Genomic DNA, 9067 nt, shown 5'->3' on the forward strand with positions numbered 1-9067 from the left:
TAAACAATACCAATCATTAATTTAAAAGCTGGACAAAGGGAAATGACAATTTGTTTCGGTCTTATACCAAAGGACCAAAAATTGGTCTCATGCCATATGTGGCCAGCATAGGTCATGACTAGCCTTTGCATCCGCGCAGTCTGGTCTGGGGCTACGCCGCGCAGTCTGGTCTGGGGCTACGCCTTCTGCTAAAAAAACATGCAGCGTTTAATGGTCTTATAAGTAGATAGCAGCTCCACAGCAGACTACCCAGATGCACAGGCTGGTCTGGAGCTAAGATGACAACAAATGGCATAAGACCCATTTTTGCATGGCGCGGGTCATATGTCCTGCGCTTATTCGCTATAAAAATTGTTTGTTAACCCCGCTTATCTTATAAGCCATCTAAGCCATTGTATAAAGTAGCCCACATAGCACAATCTCTTACTAGGGTTTCCAAAATAACAACTAGCCAAGAAATATAATTTTATATTACTTTAAATTGATGACTTTTATTGAAAATAATAATACATAGATTGCTGAACTCTGCAACAGTTTCGTTTTATCTATATGTTATGCATTTGTATTTTAATATGAATCAGGGTTGATGTCTCTGAATTCAAAGAGAATATAATGACTATCTGGTATTTAACTTTTTGAAAGAACAGAGTACTTTAAGATAAATATATCTGATCTATTTGTATTGTCATACATTAATTATTTATATAATTTGAAAAATTATTTAAACATACCTGTATCTCTTAGGATATGAGGATATGTTAAAAATATGCCAAAATTATCAACAGAAAATAGTTGAAGTATAACAGCTTAATATAAACAAATTTTCTGCATAGTTAAAGACAACTGAATTTGGTAGTTTGATATCAGGCTTTGCTCTAAAATACAAGAGTAGGGCAGAGTGAAACACGTTAGGGCAGTGTGCAATTTTTGTTTGTTCGGGTTGATTTCAGAACACGCCACAACAAGGTCACAGGATACAGGTTTGAGTGGCTGGCTTATATCTGACAGAGATTTATTTATCTTATGCATTGGTTTGATTTACACATAAAGTACTTACACTGTTGATTTCACTGGTGATTAACATTTGCCAAAAAAATTAGTGCTGAAAATCACAGTAAAAAAGAACTCTGTTTGACTGTATAAATCTTCCATACTCGACATAGCCCTAAGTGCCACTTACACAACAAACTGGTAAAATCATATGTTTGCCAGTATGGAGCAATCCAGATAAGTAGTATAACATACTTTGCCATCTAATGTGTGCATCCATGTAGAATGTTCACCTAATATTTTAAGCCTAAATGGAGGAAAAACTGCTTTCTAATAACAAAAAAAGAGCAAACTGTTCCCAAAATTAGACTCCATATTGGTATTGTTAAATCAATTTACCAGGTCACTGAAACACTGTTTGAAATATATATATAGTTCTTAAATATGATCATGAGCATAGGTTTCATGAAACTAATATGTTGGCATATTTTTATAAAGTTCTCTTGAGAATACAGGTGGTCCTGTTAAGGGTACTTCTTGTCAGTCTGTACTTTTCCCATGGTCTGCAGTGGGGTCCCCTTGATGTCTGAAGCATGGAAACATTTAAAATCTTCATTATCAAAGTCACTGTCAAAAATACTAGGTTTAACACAACTCTCCTCTGTTAAAGAACAAGGTGGACTGCGCAGGATAATCTCCAATGACACTTTACGCACGTGCATTAAACTACACACTTTACGCACATGCATTAAACCCCACACTTTACGCACATGCATTAAACCCCACACTTTTTGCACATGCATTAAGCCCCACACTTTACGCACATGCATTAAGCCCCACACTTTACGCACAGGCATTAAATCCCACACTGTATGCATATGAATTAAACCCCACACTTTACGCATATGAATTAAACCCCACACTTTAGGCACATGCATTAAGCCCCACACTTTACGCACAAGCATTAAATCCCACACTTAACGCATATGAATTAAACCCCACACTTTATGCATATGCATTAAACCCCACACTTTACGCACATGCATTAAACCCCACACTTTACGCACAAGCATTAAACCCCACACTTTACGCACAAGCATTCAACCCCACACTTAATGCACATGAATTAAACCCCACACTTAACGCACATGAATTAAACCCCACACTTTACGCACAAGCATTAAATCCCACACTTTACGCATATGAATTAAACCCCACACTTTACGCACAACCATTAAACCCCGCACTTTACGCACAAGCATTAAACCCCACACTTTACGCACAAGCATTAAACCCCACACTTTATGCACAAGCATTAAACCCCACACTTTACGCACATGCATTAAACCCCGCACTTTACGCACAAGCATTAAACCCCACACTTTGCGCACAAGCATTAAACCCCACACTTTATGCACAAGCATTAAACCCCACACTTTACGCACATGCATTAAACCCCACACTTTACGCACATGCATTAAACCCCACACTTTACGCACATGCATTAAACCCCACGCATAACGCACATGCATTAAACCCCACACTTTACGCACATGCATTAAACCCCACACTTTACGCACATGCATTAAACCCCAAACTTTATGCACAAGCTTTTAATCCCACACTTAACGCATATGAATTAAACCCCACACTTTACGCACATGCATTAAACCCCACACTTAACGCACATGCATTAAACCCCACACATAATGCACATGCATTAAACCCCACACTTTACGCACATGCATTAAACCCCACGCTTTACGCACATGCATTAAACCCCACACTTAACGCACATGAATTAAACCCCACACTTAACGCACATGAATTAAACCCCACACTTTACGCACATGCATTAAACCCCACACTTTGCACACAAGCATTAAATCCCACACTTAACGCATATGAATTAAACCCCACACTTTATGAACATGCATTAAACCCCACACTTTACGCATATGAATTAAACCCCACACTTTACGCGCAACCATTAAACCCCGCACTTTACGCACAAGCATTAAACCCCACACTTTACGCACAAGCATTAAACCCCACACTTTAAGCACAAGCATTAAACCCCACATTTTACGCACATGCATTAAACCCCACACTTTACGCACATGCATTAAACCCCACACTTAACGCACATGCATTAAACCCCACACATAACGTACATGCATTAAACCCCACACTTTACGCACATCTATTAAACCCCACACTTTACGCACATGCATTTATCCCACACTTTACGCACAAGCATTAAATCCCACACTTAACGCATATGAATTAAACCCCACACTTTACGCACATGCATTTAACCCCACACTTTACGCACAAGCATTAAATCCCACACTTAACGCATATGAATTAAACCCCACACTTTACGCACATGCACTAAACCCCACACTTTGCGCACATGCATTAAACCCCACACTTTACGCACAAGCATTAAACCCCACACTTTACGCACATGCATTAAACCCCACACTACGCACATGCATTTAACCCCACACTTTACGCACAAGCATTAAATTCCACACTTAACGCATATGAATTAAACCCCACATTTAAAGCACATTCATTAAACCCCACACTTTACGCACATGCATTAAACCCCATTTTCCCAGAGCGAGATTCATATCTTTAGTATCAGATACTGTAGATTCTGTACTAAATTGTTCTCCTAGTAACAGTAACTATTTTTGGATTAGTTGATGGCCGGTGGTCCATCTGGTCTTACTGGAGCCAATGCTCACGTACTTGTGACGCAGGAAGGAAAACTAGGTCAAGGTCATGTGAAGGTCGTCAAAATGGCGGACTGGATTGCCACGGTGAAAGGGAGCAAAGCATGGATTGCTTCATCACATCTTGTTACAGTGCGTATTTTATTTTTTCAAATGAACCATAATTAAGATTGATAAATTTCCAAGTGGTAAGTTATGACAAATTTTGAATTAAAGCCTTTGTCTAAAATTAGAAATTTTTATGTGGAGTACCTTTTTACGGAGTTGATAATTGAAACATTTTGGAAAAAAACAACTTACGATCGTAGCTTGATTGTGTCCAAGTTTGTAAAAGGAATAATTTCAAATACGATTTTGTTAATGACTAGTTCAGTGTTTTTTTAAGCCCCTGAAGGGAGGCGGATAGTTTCTGGACCGTCCACAACTGAATTCCGCACTTATTGACTTCTTCTCTCAAACCCAACCAGTTTTTATGGGATTGTCCCCAAACTTTCTAAGAATGAATGTTAGCATAAAAAGGAGGCAAAGATTAATAACCAGCCTTATCCCTTTGGTACTTTTGAAAAAGGGCCGTTGAATTATTGCCTTTGGTTATTTTTTGTACAAAAGTTTTGTCTGTAGCATATCTCAAAACTTAAAACACATATTATCTTGATAGTTAAAGTAGATTTCATTAAGGCCCAATAAGGGATGTGCAGTGCAAAGGAACCATATCTATTGCTTTCCTGTTCTTGAAGTTATTGCCCATTGTTAATTTTTTTGGCTCGAAGAAAACCCGCCGTTCGCATCATGCTAAAACCTTAACATTTTGTTAAGGCTTCGAACATTGGCTCTAAAATCAAATTGCTTCCACCTACAACTTTGAAACTTCATACATGTATGTAGATGCACCTTGATCAGTTCTACACGACACACCTATTTTTGGTTCACTAGGTAAAAGGTTAAGGTCACTGTGACCTTTAAAAAAAATTCTGACAAGCTTTCATTTATTCAAAACTGCATTCGTAGCCGAGCTTGGCGGTGCTCTTGTTAACTTAAATTTTGTCCGAAGCATGTCTCAAAAACCTAACTTTTAACTTAATAGGTATAGATATTATGAAGGGAATATGCATTGCACAAGAATTTTAACCCTAATGCTCTGCAAATTTAAGAATTATTGCCTTTAAAAAATAACTTTTTAATTTTGAGCAGAGCATTTCTTGAAAACTAAGAGGTATATGCTTTAGATTTGATAGGTAGGTATATCTCATTTATTAATTGCAGTACTCTAGTCTAACTAACTCTTGTTCCCTTATTTTGAGAGTTATTGCTCTTTGTACATTTTTGTACTTAATTTCTTTAAATATAAATTCACATGATAACCTCCCAACACTCTTCTTTTTGTCCAGTTTAATTCGGGGTGGGGGTGGGCATCTGTGTTTGCTGGACTCATTATTCTCAAAGTGAAAATGGAATTCTTCTGATCACAAGTGGGGCACCATATTTTTTACAATATCTTTATTGAGATTTTCACAACTTTACCCCTCACTTTAATCAAATTGGTACGTTGAAATTAGCTGACTGTGTACCCTGCATTAATATATTTTCTGTCATGCTTTCAAAGATATTTTAGAGATATATAGGCGAGCTTTTATCACTTGCTTGACCTCAGCAAGCAATGAGATGAATATTTGGACTTGCTCTCTAAACTTTATAATTTACTTATTCCAGTAGCTGTACTATTAAAAGTGAAATATTGTACAGCCTGACATTGTTATTGGTAATGAATTGTTACATGTTTTGACTGCTGAACTTCAGAAATCCCCATACTTGGAGAGGGAAGTTTGATAGGCAGCATTAACAGCGTTGAAATCAGCGGTGCGCGACTGACCGCCCACATGGTTCCGTTGCCGGGCAATACTGCCACCCTTGTGAATGTCACTGTGGAGGGAATACCGTCAGAACTAGGTACATTTGTTAGCTTGCGGGGGAATATTGCAAGTTCAATCTGATTTAAATCACATATTAAAATGTTCTTCAAATGAGCCTCACTTTGGAAAAATGGGGCTTAATGCATGTGCATAAAGTGTCATCTGATGTAAGCCTGTGCAGTCTTCACAGGCTTATCAAGGACAACACTCTCCATCTTAATAGAATTTTTGCTAAGAAGAGACTTTGTTAAAATGAAAAATGCCAGAAAAGCGGAAATTGTTGTCCCTGATAAGCTTGTGCAGACTGCACAGGCTAATCTGGGACGACACTTTACGCACATGCATTTAGCCCTGGTTTCTCAGAACGCAACTCTTATTTACATCTCAGTTGGTACAGCACTGGACTACAAAATTAAAAATTGCAATTATGGCATTTCTAAGAAAAAAAAAACATTAGGATTTTCCAAGAAAAAGATTCTCTATTTGTATTTACAAAAAAAACAACACTTTATTATTTTTTTAAGAAAAAAATGTATGTCTGTCTGTCTGTCCGTTGATGCTCATTTGGCGAGAGAAGTTCTTCTATGCTAATCACGGTACAAAATTTAAACTTGCAAGGATTGTGCCTTATGATCAGAAGTTGTGCCTGTGCAATTTGTATCGCCATACGGCAAAAATTACAAAAGTCATGCCCCTTTTTATGTCCCCGGATCGAATGATTGGGGGTATATTGTTTTTGGCCTGTATGTCTGTCTCTCATTGTATGTGTCTGCCACAAACTTTAACCTTGTTTAAACTTTTGCTATAACTTTTGCAATATTAAAGATAGCAACTTGATATTTGGCATGCATGTGTATCTCATGGAGCTTAACATTTTTAGTGGTGAAAGGTCAAGGTCAAATATATGGCTTCAAAGCGGCGCAGTAGGTGGCACTGTGTTTCTTACAAACACATCTCTTGTTTCAACTTAGGAACATTATTTTTGTTACTTAAGACAAAATGTCCAGATGTGTCATTCTTTTTATGGAAAATTGTATATTTGCCAGCTGCTTAGTTTTATCAAATCATTACCCTGGGGTAAAAACTGGCCCCACCCGGAGTGTAAGAATAACCAATAAAAACAATATTTTCATCTTAAACCACAAGGCCCTAACGTTTAATAATTGCTGTAGCATTTTATTGTGTTTTTTTGTTTTATAAAGTAAAGCATCAAATTTTTATTTATTACAATATGCTACATTTATTTCTAAATGCTGGGTCAGGGGGTAGTCGTCAGGACAGTGACAAATTCTAGTTATTTCCAGTTCCCCATTTCCGGCATCTCCTGCCAATTCTGAGTCCGCTCTACTGGAGCACTGCAACTGAGCTGGACGGAGCGTACAATGGTTACAAACTGACCAAGGGAGAGTTTGCAAGGGAGGTCCAGGTCCAGTATACCACTGGTAAGATTTCATAGGATTGTCAGTCTTCACAGGTAAGAAAGGGAGATTTCATAGGATTGTAAGATTTTCGACAGATTTGCAATAATAAATATTGCGATTTCAGAGTATTGTGAGAATCGCGCCACAGGTAAGATATGGCAATGTCATAGGATTGTGAGATTCTCAGCGGAGCCTCCAATGACTACACTCTGACCAAGAGGGAGTTGGCATGGGAGATTTAGGTCCAGTATACCACAGGTAAGATAGGATAATTTCATAGGATTGTGAGATACCACAAGTAATATAGGGTGATTTCATAACATTGTGAGATTCTAACCATAGGTAATATAGGGGGATTTCATAGGATTGTGAGATACAACAGGTAATATAGGGTGATGTCATAACATTGTGAGATTCTTACCATAGGTAAGATAATGGGATTTTTCATAGGATTGTTAGATACAACAGGTAAGATAGAGAGGTTTGGGATTTTCTTAAGAGATTTGCTGTAACTAATATTTAATAAGGAAAATTTGAATGGTATTGTAAGATTTCTAAAGAGATTTGTAAATATGTTATAATTATGTAAAAGGGGCAGTTGCATCGAATTGAGATTTTTTTTATACATTTTTATGCTCCCGGTAGGGTGGCATATAGCAGTTGAACTGTCCGTCAGTCAGTATGTCAGTATGCGTGTATGTCAGTCTGTCTGTCCGTCCGAAAACTTTAACATTGGCCATAACTTTTTCACTTTTGAAGATAGCAACTTGATATTTGGCATGCATGTGTATCTCATTAAGCTGCACATTTTGAGTGGTGGAGTTCAAGGTCAAGGTCATCCTTCAAGGTCAAGGTCATCCTTCAAGGTCAAAGGTCAAAAAAAAAAGCGGCGTTACCATGAAGCTGCACATTTTGAGTGGTGGAAGTTCAAGGTCAAGGTCATCCTTCAAGGTCAAGGTCATCCTTCAAGGTCAAAGGTAAAAAATAAAATAAAAAAAATTCAAAGTGGCGTTCTCATGAAGCTGCACATTTTGAGTGGTGGAATTTCAAGGTCAAGGTCATCCTTCAAGGTTAAAGGTAAAAAAAACAAAAACTTTTTTTTCAAAGCGGTGCAATAGGGGGCATTGTGTATCTGACAAACACATCTCTTGTCTAAAAATGCCTTGATATTAAAATTGTATTCCAGGTGAAATTCTGCGTGTTTCGCAGTATGGTAAAGGGGTTGACACCAAAGGCGTATTGCATGTGGATCTCGTGGTGAGAGGGGAGGTGCCGGAGATTGAGGCCAGCAGGCTGGTCAAAATGACACCGTTCTGGGAGGATTACACCCAGACTGGACCAGGTTAATTCTTATATTCTAGAAAACAAAGTTTGAAAGTGGTTATCGCCCCCTTGGTGCAAAAAGATACCATGTGGCATTGAAATAAGGAGGCACATGGTACCTTTTTGCACCAATGGGTGATGTATTCTAGTCTTGCTTGTTTTGTTGGTCAGCCATAAAATGTTATACATTTATGTAGCAGACTTCATGTACTTCCACATTTCTGAGGCGATTAAATTGAAACTTCAAATGTATTATCACCATGAAATGTAGATGTGCAAAATACAGCTTTCATGCCGAATAATACACACATTCTTTAGTTATGTGCCCTTGAATTCCGTCATTTTAATGCCATAAGCATAAAATGTTATAAGTTTATGGAGCCAACTGATATCACATTTCTCAAGGGATTACATTTAAATTTTAAATATGTCATCTCTATGAAGATGTGCAAGAGACTGTTTATAACATAATTTCTTTTAGATGTTTTGGAATTTTTCACTTTGATGATTAGTTGATAATTTAATAAGAAATATCCATGTTGCAGGTACAATCCATGCGGACTCGACCAGCCTTTTCCAGGTGGACGGGTTTGTTCTTCCGTACGCATGGAACCACAGCATCAGCTACGGCTCCAGAAATTCTAGAATGCCTTTCCTTATGGAAAAATTGCATGCGCGA

General features: G+C 37.8%; 2 protein-coding genes across 3 annotated transcripts in view; one reads left to right on the plus strand and one right to left on the minus strand.

Annotated features, from left to right (window-relative positions):
• Positions 1-9067, plus strand: part of LOC127839489 (collagen alpha-1(XII) chain-like) — a 308993-nt gene that overhangs the window by 177745 nt on the left and 122181 nt on the right. The window lies entirely within an intron of this gene.
• LOC127839150 (ral guanine nucleotide dissociation stimulator-like 1) overlaps positions 1-9067 on the minus strand; it is a 357707-nt gene that overhangs the window by 159807 nt on the left and 188833 nt on the right. The window lies entirely within an intron of this gene.

This window comes from Dreissena polymorpha, chromosome 7 (assembly GCF_020536995.1).
Source record: "Dreissena polymorpha isolate Duluth1 chromosome 7, UMN_Dpol_1.0, whole genome shotgun sequence".
In the NCBI taxonomy this organism is placed as follows: Eukaryota; Metazoa; Mollusca; class Bivalvia; order Myida; family Dreissenidae; genus Dreissena; species Dreissena polymorpha.